Genomic DNA, 12,492 nt, shown 5'->3' on the forward strand with positions numbered 1-12,492 from the left:
CTGGAAATGGTACACTTGCACTTGAAAATTTGCTTATGCGATTTTATTTTGCTTACCACTAAGATACATAAACGCATCAACTTATTCTGTTGATTCAGCTTTTCATTTCAAGCCTCAATTTTTTTGTCTATTCATTTATATTCATTCTTTCATTTTAAGTGGCCCAGCAACACCCTAAAAATCTTTTGATTTATGTGGGTCCTCCATTTTAGCTCCACTAAATGACAGGGAGAAGTAGAGACATCTCATTTCAATTCAAATAGACTGACGCACAACCATATTTCATTCAAGCTGTACACACATCCTTGAGAAAGCTATTAGACAGCGGCAAAAGGAGAGGGATGATGAATTTACTGCCCTGATGAAGGGTAGCGTGCCCTGTATTCTCTTTCCATCACCGATGACCAAACAGAGTAAAAAGGCCTAATGGACCTTTCCAATAAACCAGCGCTCAGATACCCAGTGCGCGCTGACTCTATTTATGGACAGCAGAGATATTACTTTATAATGGGCTTGGTGCAATCTGAAAGTTAAATTCAAGCTGGAATCGATTGTAAGAAGTTGAATTGGCATTGTGTAAATGATATACTTTACCATGGTGCTTTCATTCAACAGCATCGGAGCAGCAAAAACATTTCAGAGAAATCAATAGAAGGCTAGTCATCACAGATTAAGCTCAGTATAGTTTAATTTCTCCCTGTGGAACGAGAAAAGGCAGCTTACATGTTCCAGTCACCAAGGCGCAACCTCATAAACAAAATATGGATTGCGATCCACAGCTGTGGTCTAATGTAAAACAATAAATATCTATTCGAAAGAAAACATCAGATTGAGAAAAGCACTAATCGTTACAGGAAACAAGACGATGTGGTTCATTAAAGTCACCTTTGGTGAGTTGTTTCTCCGTTCAAATTAATAATAAGAACCATCTATAGGGAACATCTTTTGATTTATTTAATTTCAACAAAGTACTGCATGTTAAGTTTATTTTCTGTTTTGTTCTATCATAGAGTCATTTCTGCTGTGATTGTTTATTTTTGGGGGGAGATTAATTTAGTATAATGGACAGTAATAGGAAACACACACACACTCAGAAAAAAAGGTACAGTAGAGGTACAATTTTATTCCTTGGGGAACAAAATGTATAACACAATTGGTCCTTATTGTACAATTATACCATAGTTTTCCTCTACTTAGAGCAGGGCAAGTTCGGTCCTAGAGAGCCGCTGTCCTGGAGAGTTTGGATCCAACCCTGAAAGACATCTATAGAAGCTCTTATTGAGAATTAACAGAGGTTTAGATGTTGATGTTTTATTGAAAAATCACCATTATGGGGATCAGTGTTTCCTTTAGTTGGGTAGTTTGACTCTTGGCTTTTTATGTGAGTTTGTGTTTTTTTTTTACAGTGTTAACAAAACACAATCTGTTCAAATCAAAAAACAAAAATTGTCATGAAGAAAAATGTTTGACAAAACTCATCACAGACTAAAAATGTTAATAAATAATATTCACCAACAATACTTTCTTGCCACAGATCAGACATTCTGAATTTAGATTTTTAAATACATTCAATGGGGAAAAAGTTTAGACACACACAGATATCGGCATATGAATCTCAACAATGGTGACATACTTAATGCTGCAATGCATGCTGGGAGCCATGAGTTTTATACAGTGGTGGCATAGTAGGGTTGGAGCTCAAATCTACAGGACATCAGCTCTCTAGGACCGAACTTGCCTACCCCTGACTTAGAGGTACAAAAATGTACCCTTAAGGGTACCTCCCCGGTGACGGCCACTTGTACCTTATATAGCTCATAACCCCCACCCCTTTCCATGAGAATGGGAATTGCATTGGTACATGTTGCAGGTCAAACACAAACTCAAAAAAAAATCACACATATGAGCACCAGGGTTCAACGTCAAGCATTTGCGCAAAGAAGTGTGCTGTGATTTTGCTTATCCTGCCCCCGATGCACCTTCAATCTTGTTATCTGGGCTCAGTGTAGCTCTGAGGTCATTTGAAGTATTTCCCGCTCCAAGCATCGCTTTCAGGGCGCTCGCTAACTGCGCCTACCGAGTCACACGGGACACCATATTTATGGCAGCACGCGGTGCATGCCTCTGGTACAAAACAGCTCGCAAACAGCACGGCATTGGCCTCGGAGTCCCCCGAACCCTCACTATGTCAATTAGCAGAGAGAGCAGGGTTAGATGTGAGGGGGAAGGAGAGGGAGAGAGAGAGAGAGAGAGATGGAGGTGAAGAAGTGGTAGGGGTGCTGAACACTCATGAAGCCTTTACCAGAAATAACAACAAAGCAAAAGAGAAACAAGATGAATGGAGAGGAGAGGAAAATAGAGAGGTGGAGATGAAGGAAGGAAGGAAGGAGGAAGGGAAATAAAAAAAAGTAGTTAAGTGAACGGAGGATAAAGAGGGGAGGGCTAAACAGATGAGAGGAATATTGCTCTAATGAAGTGAACCCCTGCGGTGCTTATTGAGCATTAGATCAGTAATAATGAGAGTTTGTTAGCTAAATGCAGCATAGGTAAACAAAACACGACTGAAACCTCCATCACTGTGTGTAAGAGAACTCCAGTTCAAGGACGCAAGGCATTTTCCTGAAAGCGAAATATTTCAAATTCCTAACCCAACCGTGTGTACCCCAGAAAGCACCATTAATAAGTATTGGGCAATGAGAAGGGGAATAAGATGGCAGGGCTCCAGACTAACATTTGAGAGCAGAGGCCACTAAGTTCTACAGATAGTGGCGCCAGCACCTGATTTGGTAGCACTGGGAGAAAATGTTCCATAAAATTAATTGAATCATACAATTACTATTGTTTTTGCATTAATGAGTGCAGTTTGAAATTGGTACGCATATGTGCTCTTGTTTTCAATGTAATTCAGTCACATTTTTTTCACAAGTTTTTCGTGAGATTTTGTGACTTCCCACCTTTTTCCCATTTAGGTAGTGGAAATGGCTACTTCAATAAGTGCTTCAATAAGGTCTCTGCCGCCATCTACTGGTTATAGTGGTTATATAATGTCTTTTTTAAGTGCTTGTTTGCCACAAAGTGTTAGGCTGCGTCCCAATTCGCATACTATCTGTACTAAATAGTATTCGAAAAAAGAATTAGTATGTCCCAAATCGTAGTATGTTGAAAAGAGTATTCCAAAGATTCCCGGATGGTTTACTATTTCCGGTCAGAATCCGAAGTGCAGATCGATGCGCACTCTAACGGCTGATATTGCCCACAACCCATTGCGAGATGGACGAGGATTCGATTAGAACTACAAACGCGGATAAAAAGTGTCAAAAAACTACAAACATGACGGTTACGCGAGTCTGACGGTTAAGTGGAGAGGATTAGATAAAGTGGTTTGAGTGAGCAATTATCAGATATTTACGAAAAGATATTTATTCAATATTATCCACATTATATTTCACCTGCAGCAGCATTGAGAACTTTTGTAGCCTAATGATACATTTGGCCATTAACTTTGCAAACACATGAGAGGAGTCTCTGCATTAAAGACCCACGAAAGGCAGATCAACGAGCGACTACATTTCTCTCTGATACGGTAGGAAATTAAATTTAAAGTGGGGGATTTTAACTGTGACGATGATTGACAGTTGACAAACGGTGACAGGACGCACGTAACAGAGTCCGTTAAAGATGACGAAGTAGTATGTCCCAAAGCTTGCATACTCTTCTGCTACACACTCAAAAGTATGTACTTTTTCTTCACAAAAAGAGTACATACTTTTAGGACGTAGTATAAGTAGGCGAATTGGGACGCAGCCTTAGTTTTCCTACAGATTTAATTTTTTAGTTTTTACAAATCCTCACCTTAATTTACATAACATTAAAATTGTGTAATATTTAGAGGTTTGAATTGCTGGAAAAAGTGTGAAGCACTTGAAAGCCCTTGAAAAGTGCTTGAATTTCACTCTCAAAAGGTTGTGCGATCAACTATTTCTGCCACAATACCATGGTTACAGTTAGTACATTAAATCCATGGTAAATCTTGGTGATTCGTGGACTGGAATGCCTTCTATAACTTTGTTCATGGCACAATGTTTCTCCTGGTTTCTACGTCAGCAATGTTTGATCTGATGATATGTGTCTCTACTGGTTATAGTGGTAATATCATGTCTTTTTTAAGTACTTGTTTGCCACAAAGTGTTAGTTTTCCTACAGCTTTACATTTTTTGTTTTTTCAAATCATCACCGTAATTTAAATAACATTAAAATTGTATAATATTTAGAGGTTTGAATTGCTTGAAAAAGTGTGAAGCACTTGAAAGCCCTTGAAAAGTGCTTGAATTTCACTCTCAAAAGGTTGTGCGATCAACTATTTCTGCCACAATACCATGATTACAGTTAGTACATTAAATCCATGGTAAATCTTGGTGATTCGTGGACTGGAATGCCTTCTATAACTTTGTTCATGGCACAATGTTTCTCCTGGTTTCTACGTCAGCAATGTTTGATCTGATGATATGTGTGTCTACTGGTTATAGTGGTAATATCATGTCTTTTTTAAGTGCTTGTTTGCCACAAAGTGTTAGTTTTCCTACAGCTTTACATTTTTCGTTTTTTCAAATCATCACCGTAATTTAAATAACATTAAAATTGTATAATATTTAGAGGTTTGAATTGCTTGAAAAAGTGTGAAGCACTTGAAAGCCCTTGAAAAGTGCTTGAATTTCACTCTCAAAAGGTTGTGCGATCAACTATACTCCCACAATACCATGGTTACAGTTAGTGTTACTACATTAAATCCATGGAAAAGCTTGGTGATTTGTGGACTGGAATGCCTTCTATAACTTTGTTCATGGTACAATGTTTCTCCTGGTTTCTACGTAAGCAATGTTTGATCTGATATGTGTGGTTTATACCAGAATTCTGCGGCAAATCTAGATCTCGCTGCAATGTTATTCATTCTGCAGAGAATTCAACCACTTTCTCACTGGATCTCCCAGCAGTGTGTAGTCATCGAGATCGGCCCGCGAGAACCTGTTCTGAGCTCGCACTGTCTAATATTGGTCCAAACTGATAAAGTGCGGTTTCGTGTGCCGATTGATGTTTCCCATATGTAACAGAAACGGCAGTGCGACCTCTAACAAAATGTATTCACAACGGCAGGAAAAAATGTTGCATAATGTAGCATTGAATGTGCCGTGCAGTGTTAGTTTCTCTTTGTAAGCTGTACTTTGATTTGTTTAAGCAGTCCTTGTGGTTCACCTAGTGGTGAAAAATGTAATTACACTGCTCAATAGAACGCAACAGGAAGCACGTAAAGCAGTAGAAGAAGAGACTAATTTTCTGTGATCTGCATTTTGGATGCACGTCATTGTTTCCTATTCCTTGGAGTAGATACGACCGTAAGTTATACATTTCACATTGAAAACAACTGTAGTATTGTTGTGTTAGTTTAATTAAAAGCTGGTCGTTATTGAGATACTTAGAGATTTATGTTTAATGCTGAAAGCTAGCACGAGCTAACAGCTAATATGCTAATGGAGCTGCGCAATCCTTTTTCCTTCAAGCACGTGTTTTATGATATTAATACATATCGGTTGTTTATTTAGTTGTTTAAATGTGTAAGTGGATGTTTTTGAATGTGAAAAATATCCATTATATTTTGGGAATCACATTTTGTGCACCACATAAGCCTGTAAGCAACAGCCTGTTAGCTGTTAGCTATCTGTCAACGCTTGGTTCAGAACACCATAGCCAGGACAGAATATTGAGTCTTCTGCTGTTGTTTTGATGCTTGCCACAGTTGTCGAAGTGACAAATTTATTCATTTTTAACCAGAGTCAGCAATTTGAAGGGACGTGCAATTGGTGATGCAACACATTTGAGCTGAGTTTGCAGGCAACACAATGTGGCGACTTTTAATGAGAGTACAAACAGTGATCAGTCTCCCGACACAGTTGGAAACAGAGCTCCAGTAGAAATGCGACCAACACTTTCTTTACCTTTCCCACATTGTTTTCCTGGCATTCAATCCTCTATCTATTAACCTTGAGTTTATCTTGAGCGCCAACCTGACAATTTCCACCACCTATCCATTCTCATCCAACAATCCTCTAGTATCAAGGCACCCTCTGGTATTTCTTTCTTGATCTCTTCCAATCTGTATTCTCCATCCCTTACATCCACATGCCTCCTACCCAGTCTGATCTCCAGAGGAGCCCAGGGCTCCCGACCCACCTGAGCGCAGTTTTGAAGACACACATGGCGAGCTGCGTTCAGAAAGCACAGCTGCAGGCGGTCCTGTTGAGCACCACCACTGACAACGACTAACAAGTAGAGCAGATCACAAACAGCACAGGGACTTATTACAGCAAACAGGCAGGAGCATCAATGCTAGTCTCTCAGCACGGGACTCTGGGTATTTCTAGCTTGTTTCCCTCCCTCTCACACTCTCAGCCATATGCATTCCATCTTTATCCACTTATACCGTTACCGAGCAATGTTAGACAAGTTTCTAAATATCCTTTTTCAGCTCCTCACAACAAAGGTCAAACTCTTGTCCTACTTTGCTCCTTTGGAATATAATGCTATTTCATGCATACTCAGCTTTTTACACTGTTAAAGACTTGGATTTCCATGTTAAACATGGACAAAGTTTCAAAAAATAAGTTGGACGTTTGATGGCAGTATTTCTGTGGCAAAAATACAAAGTTTCGGAAAGTTTTTTTTCGAGTATGGGTCTGCGTGACGTCAACAAGGGCGGAATGTCCTTGTACAGGCCGTACGGGCACTTCTCCCGGAAAGGGGGCGCTTGCGAACATTTCGACCAGAGCGAAAGAGCGAAAGCAGCACGCCCAACAATGCGCTTTGCTCTGACACATCTCCGTCGCTTTCGATCTCTCTCATGCTGGCACAGTCGTCAATGTTGTTGCGCGATAGAGATGAGGTATTTTGGCGCTCAGACTCAGTGAGTTTTTTTCCACTTTAACTTTGCTGCGCGTCATCTCATTTTATTACGTCAACACAACAAAAGATGTGATGGGCTACTCATCAGAGAATGGTTGCCAATGGCGATTTCAGCAAAAATATAACTCGCAAATATGTATTTTTGGTCGCAAATGCGACCATTTTAGTCGCAGTCTGGAGCCCTGAACTGACTAAAGAATTTGCTTCCCTGATGTCAGATGGGAGAGAGTTCCACAATTTGGGGGCATAAGAGGAGAAAGCCCCATCACCCCTTGAGCGAAGCCGAGTTTTAGGAACAACTTAGAGCCCGCTCTGAGAAGAACGCAGGTTGCGACTAGGATTGTATGGTGTTAAAAGCTCGGTTAAGTACTGTGGAGCCAGACCATGCAACGCCTTATATGTTTTTCCTATATGTTTAAGTTTTTCCCTCAAGTATGATACTTAAGGGGCGATTTCCCCTTACCTAAGAGAATAACTTAAGGGTGTTGCATATAATCTCTTAAACGGTTCTCTTAGGTAAGGGAAACATTTAAGTGTTTCACGACAGCAATCCTGGATTCACGTTATAAAAGTCTTGTTGCCATAGATACGCAAAACACTATACGTTCACACTAAACGTGAATAGAGCGCCAAATTCGCGTCTAGTTTGATGCTTGAACTTTGAATGCATTTGCGTTTCCAAAGCGAGCGTAAAAAGCAAGCGTTTGAAGCGAAATTGACGCGCGTCCTTTTGCGCTTTTCATAGTGGTTGTGTGCGGCCGCGAAATTGAAAAATACTACTGTTATTGTGTCACGAAATGTAGTTTTAAGAGTTGTTCAGTCGAGAATGTAGTTGTTTAAAGCTCAAATCTGTGGTTTATTTGTAAAGATAGTGCCTATTTAAAAATGTTGCGAGATCCCGGCGATCACCGGGAGCTTGCGCTCATGTCACCCGCCTGGAACAGCCTTACCTCGGCTAGTCCTCCTGACTTTTGCAGCTGGTAAACGAGAAATGTTTAAATTCACAATCTATAGCTTCGGTTCTATTATATGAAACATATAAGTTAAAAAACATGAATGACTTGTTATAACGTCAAACGACTTCTTTAATTTATGTATTTTTTTTCTTCATCTCATTCAGAAATGTACGTATGACTGCAAGTGTTCAGTGTCACAGTGGTTGTGATGTGTGACGGTCAAATCGGTATTCTTGCAACAATTTTTCATCGCTAAGATGGTCCAAAGGGTTCTCCCTATCCCTAAAAATTATTCTTGGCACATAATGATCTTCAGCTGGTTCCATAAATTCAGCCATGTCGTCTTATTTTTGTCCGCGTTACTCTTAAGGTTACGATTTCCAAACCTTAATTTATACTTAGGGAAATGACGGTTAAGGGGTTTTATGCAACACTTAACGCTTTTTAAGGGATTACTTAAGTGAAAAAACAGCATTTAAAGGGAATTCTAAGTGTTTATGACATTTCACTTAAAGAAACCCTTAAGTAACACTTAAGGTTTTTTTTCTGCAACACCCTTAGGTTTAAGGGAAACATAAGGGTGAACTTAAGGGAAAATTACACTTAAGGTGCTTTAAAGCTCGGTTAAGTACTGTGGAGCCAGACCATGCAATGCCTTATATGTTAACATTAGAACTTTAAAATCAACAGGAAATTTGACTGGTAGCCAATGCAATGATACCAAAACAGGGGTTATATGATCAACTGCCCTAGCCCCAGATAAAATTCTAGCTGCCGAGTTTTGCAAATATTGAAGTTTGTTGATGCAAGATTTGGAAACTCCGACAAGAAGGGCATTACAATAGTCTAACCGCGAAAAAACAAATGCATTAACTGCTCAGGACAAACAAGGGACTCACGAACAACCATCACAAAACAAAAAAACAGTCGTGGATCATCCAGGGAACGACACACAGTATTGAGAATCAATGGTTCTTAAACTTTTGAACGGGGTCATTTTAATAAATTCAGCTATTTTTTCTATGTAAAAAATTATGTAAAATATCTTATTCAGGACAGTGCTAAATAAAAAATAACATGCATTTTGTATGATCTCTCTTATTTAGTTAAAATTCTTCACATTTTCATAGATTCTACAAGAGGTTCACATACCTTTTCTTGCAACTATATCCCGATATATCGATTAACGATCGTTACACTACTACTTTTTGATGTAAATACCAAATTTGACCAAAACCATTCTCATGTACATTTTCACATTTTAAAACCATAGTTGTGTAAATTGTTACATCAATGCACTGGCAACATAAAACATCTATTATTCTTAATCTTAAACACCGCAAAAATAACTGAATCATACTGGGAACATTGTAGGTGGAGCAAATGTTAAGCAGTTTTACCAATAATTTACTTTGTAGTTTCATTGCATTTTTCTGCATGATATATGTGATGTGGTAACGCACTCCCTGCATTTTTCTGTTGGCTAAACGTGTAATGGTCTGAATTATAAGTCAACAGCCACGGTGCATTCGGCCCACATGCAGTATTTCAGAGGAGTATCCTACCATTTATTAGTACACTCTTTTTGATGTACTAACACAGTACATAAAACATGGTTTTAGACAATTTTGTTCTTTTTGGACAGTCTTTGAAGTGCTTTGAATTAGCTTGATAACATGGTAATTCATCAACTGCAAAGCCTCTTAGTTTGACACCATTCTTACATGCATTTGATATAACACTTAGTATTTCAAATGAAAAAAAAAAACGAATTTACCTCTGATTTACCCTTTATCTCAACAAGCCGGGCATAAAGCCATTATTTTGGCTCATTTTTTCTCAATAGCTGTAATTAAATGAAATTCGGATATGCTACCTTGAGAAGAGATAATTGAGTCAGCTTATTGTACCATCAAGTTTTAATGAAGACACCTGTCTACCTTTCCTTTAAGTTTCTACTCTTTCTAACCCTGCACATGTTTTTAGCAGAACAGTACAGAGGTTCACCGTGTTTTAAGGGTCATTTACGTAAAGAGGAGGTGAGCAGAAGTTCAAGTGAATGGGCTTTTTTTTCCTGGACGTCCATTAAAATTGCTCATACATTTGAGGGGCATAATGTCATTTGTGGGCGAGTTTTACAAATGTAAATAGAGTGTGGGGACCATAACAGTCAAGTAGATGACTGTTCTCGCCCTTTTACACCATGAGACTATGTTTTCACTTTAAGTTGAGTACCTGCTTCAGACCTTTCTGTAATTAGAGCAATAAAAGGCAATTTCGCAGCCAAAGTGCTTAAAGTCAATGCAGATTTGTAAAGCATTTTAGCTCCTTAATGTGAAAACTGATATATAACCAGAAAAACGCCAGGCTGAACCGGAATGGCCCTCAGGAAACGACTGGATTGTGTAAGTTGCCATTATTTACCAGAATAGAGCAAATCCAGTTTGCTAAAATCGTCGCCGCGCGTAGGGCACCAAGTGCTGAGGGGTTCACCACAAGAAAATCCTCTCCGGTAAAACTTGATAATGTTGGTCAGTTTTGTTCAAGGTAATTAAAGAAACAGTTTTTCAATAACGGAAGAATATGTAAAAGTATGGTAATTGGGGCAAAAGGCACCATATTTAACATGATAAGAAACATCTAGCTGACTTTTCCATTTGTTGACATGACATGTATAGATTCAGATTGTTAGTATCATATATTAAGTTGGGTGTCCATCCACCTTAGAGATAATCACCATATTTATACTGAAACCATCATATTTAATATAATAAAATATAATAATTTATTGTTACTACTGTTAATCTATATTCAATTATTATGGGATCTCCTCCGATCCTTTCAGAATCTTTACTTTTTTTAATTATTTTGTTTCTATATTTTTCAGATATATTTCCATATTAACATAGTTTAATGACATATTTATTGATCAACATTATTTTATTCATCAAAATAAAAAGAAAATAGTTTAAACTTTGCTAAAGTGATTGTTTTGAACAAGTATTAACTTAGACATTATTAAAAACATGTTATTTTAGGGAAAGTATTTGTATCAACACTGTGTGCCTTTTGCCCCGTGGTGTGGGGAATAAAGCCCCCCTCGACACCCCATACATTTTTAAGATTTTTAAATAAAATAAACCATTTTTATGATTTATTTTCACACAAAATCTGTTGTTCCATAAATGTTCAATACAAACAAATATATTTTTCTGTATATCATACATTATAAGAGTAGTGAAAAGCACATTTTTCTTTAGTCCCGTTGTACGCTCAAAAAATTGGTACGTTGGATTTACTTAATTTATGTCAACAGGTTCCACATAATTGACCTATCGGTAAGCCCCTCCCCTCGAACGCAGATGAGCCAATAGCAGTTGAGTATCAGTTGCGCTGGGACCGGAACTCGGACATCTTTAGGTGTCAGCGCCATAGAGATGCATTGGAAAATCCGAAGCTCTCATCGGTTTGATGGTGTTTATGCTACAAAAATGCTAAAACGTCCTGCCTGAGGTACTGTAACACTGACTCCAGGTGTCCTGAGAGGATTTTCTGTTTGTCATACTCTCGTTAAGTTACGATTAAAGTCCCTGCTAACATAAAAACCGAAATAACTAACTGTTCTCACGTCATGTAGCTACACTGTAGGTCAAAAACACGAAGGTCTACATTTCAGTGCCTCTCCATATTAAACTGGTGTTATGTAAATACATTTCATTTTATATATGTTTAAGGTCTACATTATCTGTCCTACTAAGGAGGACTCCTATTTTGATGGGTATTATAGTCTCCGGGTAACGAAAGGAAGAGCTTGCACGCAGTTTATCGGAGTTGTTTTGCAGATACAAAGTTTACCAGTTATTAACTGCACCCTTGAAAAGGCATACGGTCTGTGTTTATGTTTGTTTACTGTTAGTTATATGAGTGTTTTTGTGTCATTTGCTGTGTATGTTAATGGTAATGCCACAGAGAGAGATAGTTTGTGAATGAGACGTGAATGCGCACTTCTTCTGCTTTGTTTGTTTAGCTCTTACGATGATTTTTTGGGAGTGAAAAAGGACATAATAAACTTGATAAACCATCAGTAAAGTTTGGCCTTCACTCGGACGGGATATACGCTACATTCTGTGTCCAAAAACATCTTGGGATAAGGTGTTCACACTGACAGCTTTCATTGTAAGATATAGCAACTCCGTTTGTTTGTCCGAGTTAGCAACAGTAAATAAGGGGGGCGGGGCTTACCGATAGGTCAATTGGGTTATGTTGAATTTAATTAAAGCTACACTGTGTAACTTTTTTAGTTTATTCTTAGCTAAAAACACTTAGTTCTTTCAAAAATATATGTGCTCATTAATGTATATTTACTTCTTTCAAGTAATAAAGTATTCTCGTAAGTTTATAATATGCCATTGAAAATACATACGTGAGGGGTTTGAATGCGGGTCGCCATGTTGCCCCTCCATCTTGAAAGTACATTAGCCAAAGAGGGACATACCTTTTCGCGTTTTAACATTACGTTTTTTTACGTAATGTTAATTCAATGCCATTTAGTTAAATCAGGTTAACATTCTTAATTTTGTCC

The 12,492-nt window shown here is 38.3% G+C and overlaps 1 protein-coding gene across 1 annotated transcript in view; it reads right to left on the minus strand.

Annotated features, from left to right (window-relative positions):
• Positions 1 to 12,492, minus strand: part of ptprga (protein tyrosine phosphatase receptor type Ga) — a 427,225-nt gene that overhangs the window by 353,341 nt on the left and 61,392 nt on the right. The window lies entirely within an intron of this gene.

The sequence above is a fragment of the Gobio gobio genome, assembly GCF_949357685.1.
Source record: "Gobio gobio genome assembly, chromosome: 19".
In the NCBI taxonomy this organism is placed as follows: Eukaryota; Metazoa; Chordata; class Actinopteri; order Cypriniformes; family Gobionidae; genus Gobio; species Gobio gobio.